Below are 7481 nucleotides of genomic sequence, written 5' to 3'. Positions count from 1 at the left end.
CTTTTGTGGTTTGGTGGAAAAATTGCATGGTGGTATAAATATAGTTGGAATCCTCCTGAGTTTGTATTAAATTACTGCATATTTCACCTCTCCCTGATTTCTGGAACTCCAGGTGTATCCTTCTGGACCCATGTACTTTTGTTTCCTTTCTGTGTCCTTGAAGTGCTTCGTCTTTTCCCTTCTGTTTTCAAAGCCGTTGCTTACCTGTTTTTTGTTTTGTTTTGTTTTTACTGACAATGTGACCACTTCTTATGCCTTAGAAGGCATGATTGTCTTAGTGAATGTTTTGTGATATAAATAGTAATTCTATTCATTTAGAAAAGCACCTCAGATCTCAAAGCAGTATGGAGAGCTTAGGAACAGTGTCTAATAGATGGTTGTGAGAGATAACTTAGTAGATCATTAGACTTTACCTTGTTCCCTATTGCAATAACCATTTAGGAGTATTTAAAATTGTGGCACGTGGGTGGCTTCTTCTGCTCAGGTCATGACCCCAGCATCCTGGTATCAAGCCCCACATTTGGCTCTCTGTTCAGAGGGGAGTCTGCTTCTCCCTCTCCCCCTCCTCCCACTCATTCTTGCTCCCTCGTGCTCTCTCTCTCTCTCTGCCTCTCTGAAATAAATAAAATTAAAAAAAAATGCCAGTGCTAGTTTGCAGTATAGGCAAGAAAGGATTAATGGTGAAATTTGTGTGTGTGTGTGTGTGTGTGTGTGTGTGTGTGTGTGTTTTAAAGATTTATTTGAGAGCGAGAGAGCACAAGCAGGGAGAGCAGCAGAGGGAGACTGAGAATCAGACTCTCTGCTGAGCAGGGACCCTGATGTGGGGCTCGAACCCAGGACCCTGGAATCATGACCTGAGCTGAAGGCAGATGCTTTACCGACTGAGTCCCCTGGGCACCCTGAAATCTGTGGTTCTTGAGACTGACAGGACAGCGTTGGAGGCCAGATGCTCCTTGGTAGGTGCCCTCTGGAATGGGGTGGGGGAGGCACGTATGTCACATACTGTTTAATAATAATTATGCAGAAGTAGTAAGGACTTGTGCTGTCCAAAATTTATATAAAATGTTCTCTAAAACACATGACACGTGCTCTTCCTTTTCATGGTTTTCGAATGCTCTTTGGCGTAGAGCTTGAACGAGAAGCCTGCAGTGAGGTGAAGGAAATGGGGAAGAGAGAACAGCGTTAGCTAACACGTATTACATTTCACAGTGTGCCTCGGACTGCTGGTCCCTTTAATCACGGCTTCCGTAGTTCCGTTGTATTCTTCACCATCTACAGACTCGGAATCTCAGACTTTCGGTAGCGAAGCTAGTTCCCCATGGTCCTGCAGGTGATCGCCAGGCTTGGGTGGCCTGGGTGTGAGCACGCTAGGACCTCCTCAAGGGAGTTGAATGTGCTTGTATCCTCCGCTGAGGCACCCTGGGCCCAGCCTGCTTGCCTGGGGCTGGGGAGGTGGCATTTTATGCCAGTTTGGTTCACTTCTTAAGTTTCATACTCTGAGAGGTTCTCATTGGCACTTGGTGCTCAAAACACAGTGAAATAAAACCCAGGAGGCTTTGGACGGAAATTCACCATTGCTCCAAATGTAGACTGAAGTGGCCCGGCGCACCTTGGTGGGTTCTAGACGTGACGAGATGCCCCACCAGCCCTGCCTCTGCTCCTGGGCAGGTGAAGACCTTGTGTGTTGGCTTGTCTAGAAAAACACCAGCCTAGGAAGACAGTCTTCCTTGTGTTTTTTTTTAAATGGAGCTCTGCCTTCTGCCTTGACTGCCACCTAGATGTCTTCCTTATGTCATCCTATCTTGTTAATCTGAAAGGTGAATAAAATGTCGAACTATTACATTACCCTAAGGAAAATAACGAATTAATTAGAAAAAGCAACTATCTTTTATTTATACTGGAGGAAATACTGAGTGGAGAAAAAACAAACTTAAACTGTGGCTAACATAGAGAGAGAGGGCAAATGTCCCCCTAGTGATCGTTCCAATACTTTAAAAAAAAATAAATATTTCTAATATTATCCATAAGGCTATTTGGTTTATTTAAAAGAGAATGTTGACTTTAATCTCTCTTCTACATGTGAGTTATAGGAGTTTCAGACTTGCTACCAAGTCATTTATGCCAAATACCTTTAGAAAAATGAAAAACAACAGCCAGCAATCACTTAAAATGAATAGTAAAGTTTCCCAACATTATGTTAATTTTTTTACCAAATGGGAAATTTCCCAGAATTTAAGGAATCGTCCTTGACAGTAGACACCTAATTCAGTTTTTAAAAAACATGTTTATCTGTTAACCAACTATAGATTTGGTTCTGCCCCTGATAGATGGCTTAATAGAAGTCGTTTGTGTACTGGGATGTTTGTTTTTAAAATGATACTCCTAAAACTGTGACTAGTTGTAATTTGAAGTCTAGTTAAACCCGTGGTAATTTTAAGAGCATGATTTTAGCGTAATGAGTGAGGATCATGAGATTTGTTTATGTAGGTGATTGTTCTGTCTGTGAGCAGCTTTATATCATGAAAATCAAAGAACTGGATATTTTTATTTTTTGCATCATATTTTCCTGTTTATTTTTTAAGCCAGTTAAATGCCTTCCTGAACAGAGGTGTGTGAAGTGAATTAGAGCTTCTTAAACTGTCGTCAACGTAGGCCCCGAATCAAGACCTGTGGTTTGCTGTAGCTGTTGGTTTCAAACAGGAGCCAAGACTGATGTGTTTCTGTGGTCTGTTAGCCATTCAGCAACCCGGTGGGAGTGGCTTGTTCAATTGGAAGAACATAGTTTATGGAAAGCAAACAAAAACTTCGTCAACCACGGTAGTTCATGTTGATTAGATGTATGTGGATCTGTAATGGAGAGCCCAGTTTTAGCATCAGCAGCACCAATGGTTTATTAAAAACTTAGCATACCTTTCCTGTATTTTGTTTTACCCACATAAATTCCCCTGAACCCTGAAACTTGGTTAATCTCTCCACAGTACTGGTTATGAATACAGAAGATGCTTTTACATGTTCCCCAGTGAAAGGAGATGTGTACGGCGTTAGAAGACCCATAGTCAGGCACTCTGGACCTGACTGCCCTATTAGGAGGCTTATGTCCTCAAGTCTGCAGTCATGGCCTAAGTAGGTCACTGTGTGTTGTCAAGCCTTTTCCACCTCCCCACACCCTCCCACCCAATCCTACTCTACTTTGGTTTTTCAAGGAGTCACCATGAGTACTGATTTTCTTTGCTGTGGATCAGGGTGGTGATGGACAAATCACTTAGCGTCTCTGGGCTTCGGGGCTTTTTCTCTGAGGGGAAGGAGGCCTGTTTTCCCCCACTAGATGCCCGATAAGATGAGGTCTTTTCACTACTGACCCAGTGTTCTGTAGCTCATTTCTGATAAATTGACGTTTTTCTAGTTTTAGATCGCAGCTCCTGTAGTCTACACGATGATGTCTTATCCGATTGGGCTGCTTTAACAGAGCACCATAGACTGGGTGGCTTATAAGTCCCACGACGTATTGCTTACAGTTCTGGAGGCTGGAGTCTGAGGTCAGGGTGCCGGCATGGTTGGGTGGGGGCTGTCTTCTGGGTCACAGACTTCTCACTCTGTCCTCACATGGTGGAAGGGCCAGGGAGCCTTGTGGGGTCTCTTTTACAAGGACACGAACACCATTCATGAGGTCTTCATGTTCATGACCTAAGCACCCCGCACCATCGCTTGGGCATTAGGATTCCAACGTGTGAATCTTGGGGGATTCAAGCATTTAGACCATAGCATCTTAGAAAATGTGAACAGAGGAGAGAAAGTTTTGGGTGCTAGAGTGATAGGAAATTATGCTTGAATGTACTTCAACACTGAAGACATTTTTGTTCACGGCATCATCCACAGGATGTTTCAGATACCACACATAAGTGATATTTTTATCAGCTTTGCAGAGTAGGATAGGATATTTGCGGAGAAATCTGGGAGCCTATGGGGAAAGAATGTGAAGATTAAAGAAACACCAGTTTCTGGTTAGGGCATATTTGTTAAGAGGAAATACCCTGAGATAATTTCTGTATTCTCATGAAAATTGTAAATTACTGTTTGGTAAGGGTCTCCAATTCATTTCAGTGCCCAAAAGTTTTTAATTCTGTGAGAACACATGACTGAATTGGAACTTAGACTGTTTTTAGAGGTTCGCAGATTGCTTTATCCATCTTGAAATTCCTCCTTTTGCAACCTTAAACCTATCAGTTGAACAGAATTGTTTGTTGTTTTGGAGAGAGAAGTTTATGGTATAAATGATCCTTTTAGGTATTTAGGTAGCTTTTTCTTTTTCTCTTGGTCTTATCTAGTAATTTGTTATTAGTGTTAATGGACCCTTTTTCTGGTGACTTTTTATACTCTGTTTCCATTGGGTGAATTTCTGAATAATGTTCTCTGTATTTTTATGCATGTGTCATGGCTGGAACATGCATTATTCAAGTGTAATGGCTATTAGTCTTGCCATTCCCAGCTTGGTGGTCTTATACTTGTTATTTTTGTTGTTTATATGTCCCTGGGAGTGTTTCTTAGGATACACCCTTTTTAATGTAACTTGTTTAGAAATTCTGAAAATCAAAGCGCCCATTTAAATACAGCTCTCCTAACCGTTCATAATATCAACTGTAAGAATGTATGTTGGTAAGCATGTTATCTACCAGAGAGTTGGGTATTCAGTTGTTTTTAAGGTATTAGTAGTGCTCTACAGAGACTGTAGACCTTTGCTTTAGTCCTCTAGCTAGAACCCCGGGTCATGTATCCTACTGGACAGTTCCATGTGGTTCTCCCACTTAGATAATCACCAGCAAAGTACGAAAAGATGAGAAACTTCCTGAAGTTTCTTTTAGAAGAAGTTCTAAGTAAACTGACGTCTGTAGGAACAACGGCTTTGTGCTCCTACCTTCAAGGTCCCCAGAGACTTTTCACCTTCTAGGAGGAAGATGCTCTCATCTACTAAAATTTTGCCCTGCCTTCTTTCGACAGGAAGACCTACCTCCTGCCCTCTGATGAAGCTGATCCTATAATCTCCAAATCCTTGCTTTTTTCCAGGACATTATATAACCCAAGCCCTACCAGCTACAGCAAACAAATAATTAAAATTAAAACAAACAAACAAACCATGGTGCCCATTTTTTCTTAATTGATTGTGATGGGTTACGCTTCAATTCTGTCTTTGACATTTTGTTATTTTGTATGCAGAAGATTTGGTGTTAATTCTTTATTTGAATTACTTTATAAATCATTACGTTTGCTGAGAGTGACAGAGTACTGAATTTAGTCCATAAATGTTTATTGAGGACATACAAGATACTGGGCCTACTGGGCAGTACTAGGCATTCATACATGAAATACCAAGTAACTGACTTCAGGGAACTCATAAGGAATGCACTTAGTGTGCATTTTCCTAGATTAGTAGAGCCACGGACATTTGATTTCTAGAATATCCTGAATTTTTTTTTAAAGATTTTATTTATTTATTTGACAGAGAGAGAGACAGCCAGCGAGAGAGGGAACACAAGCAGGGGGAGTGGGAGAGGAAGAAGCAGGCTCCCAGCGGAAGAGCCTGACGTGGGGCTCGATACCAGAACTCTGGGATCACGCCCTGAGCCAAAGGCAGACGCTTAACGACTGAGCCACCCAGGCGCCCCTAGAATATCCTGAATTAATCTTAACCCTAGAGTAAAACCCTTTATTTGAATTCAGCAAGAATCAAGTCTCCTCCCTGCTTCTGTGCCTTTTCTCCTAAAGATACAACTACTTATGTAATATGGCTGTGGAGCCATAGGATTTGGATGGAACGGTCAAAGTGAACCTTTGAACCTTCCTGAGTCACTCCCACACTTTGTTCATCAACCCTTTGGCTATGTCTAGACAGAATTCACAGTACTTCCCAGAAAGTAGTTTTGGCTTATTAGTAAATTGTGGTATTTAATTCCTTCATGAATTCCTTCCCACACAGAGCCTGTAAAATATTCAAAAGTTTACATCTGAAGTGTCTGTTCAGTGGGAATTGGCTTGTCATCAGATCTCAGGTGTTAAAACGTTTTTACATGCTCTATATTGGAACGATCGCAAATTTCTTAACTGTGGGGATGAATTAAAATATGTAAATTGAAAGTTGTAAACATACTCATGATTGTGAATTAATTTTCTTTTTGCTGTGAATATTAAACAGGTGGTAGATTCACGGTTAATATTCTAGGAAATAGAAAACATTTCTAGGTAGCCTAATCTTGTTAGATGTATGGAAGTAGAGAATCCTTCATTCAGTCATTTTTTTTTTCTTTCAGTAACATTTAGTGTTAGACATTGCAATAAACGCAGGGGAGTCAGATGATGTATGTGGCCCCCAGGAAACTCACAATTTTGTGATTTTTGTTTTTTATGGTCAAAAATCTCATTTTTATTTTCTTATTCTAAAATTTTTACTTTTTTAAAGATTTAGAGCACATGTGTGCTCTTGCACATGTGAGTTGGGGAGAGGGCAGAGGGTGAGGAAGAGGAAGAGGGAATGAATCCCAAGCAGACTGAGCATGGAGCCTGACACAGGGCTCGATTTCAGGACCCTGAGATCATTAGCTGAACCAAAACAAAGAGTCAGATGTTCAACTGACTGAGCCACCCAGGTGCCCCAAAGTCTAGTTAATTTTTAAAGAAGCTTATGGATACTGTGAAAAATGTGACCTCTACTCTTAATGATTTAGGTGCTTAAAAGCACTAATGTAGCCCTCTTTGGGATTTGGGGTCTATCTTTGAAGAGTCTTGATGCAGAAGCCCAGGCATCATCTCCAAAATTCTGACTAAATGTTAAAAAGACTAGGTTTTACTATTTGATCTCTTCTCTCGACTTCAGTCCATATGCATTGACTTTTCCTTTTTGTATAGTACTTATGAAAAGTAGAAAAAATGATTCTAGAGAGCTGTCCTTTAAATAAGAGGTGTTTTCCTACTTTTAGCCAAAGGCCTATCTCAGGGTGGGAAGGTCCCGGTACTGAGTCTTCCTGACTTGCCTTCTCCTGGTCATTGATGCACAGTTGTTCTTGAAATCAGGAGTGGGTATTCAGGTACTAAGATCAATGGGGATCCCTATCACTTCTGGCCTTATCAGTCAGATTCTTTATCATGATTTGTTTTATGGTTTCTATACATTGTAGAGCTGCTTCTCAAAATGGTTTCTGGGTATTAACACCAATTCATGTGAATTCATGGCACCATTCCTCATCACTAACAAGCAAAGTAGAGATTGTGGAGTGAACTCTTTATCAAACATTTGGAGAAGTTTGGGTTTGACTACTGCAAATGCAATGTTGATTGGCTCCCCAAGCATGTGTGAACATCCCAAAGCTATGATCATTCATATCATCTAGGTAGCAAAGGTCTAAGAGAAGGATAGATCATTGAGATGCTTTCCCATCATCCCTTAAGGCTAGACACCATGGTCGTTAAAATAGTTTTTAGAGCAAAGGGTA

General features: G+C 40.9%; 1 non-coding gene across 1 annotated transcript; it reads left to right on the top strand.

Annotated features, from left to right (window-relative positions):
* The first annotated feature begins 2649 nt into the window (after window positions 1–2649).
* LOC121101325 lies at window positions 2650–2782 on the top strand. The gene has a single exon (XR_005833328.1). It is a non-coding gene; the product is annotated as a small nucleolar RNA SNORA2/SNORA34 family (small nucleolar RNA).
* The last annotated feature ends 4699 nt before the right edge of the window (window positions 2783–7481 follow it).

Source organism: Ursus maritimus, unplaced genomic scaffold (assembly GCF_017311325.1).
Source record: "Ursus maritimus isolate PB19 unplaced genomic scaffold, ASM1731132v1 scaffold_7, whole genome shotgun sequence".
Lineage (NCBI taxonomy): Eukaryota > Metazoa > Chordata > Mammalia > Carnivora > Ursidae > Ursus > Ursus maritimus.
The sequence above is the reverse complement of the archived record's forward strand: the minus strand, read 5'-3'. Positions and strand labels throughout refer to the sequence as shown.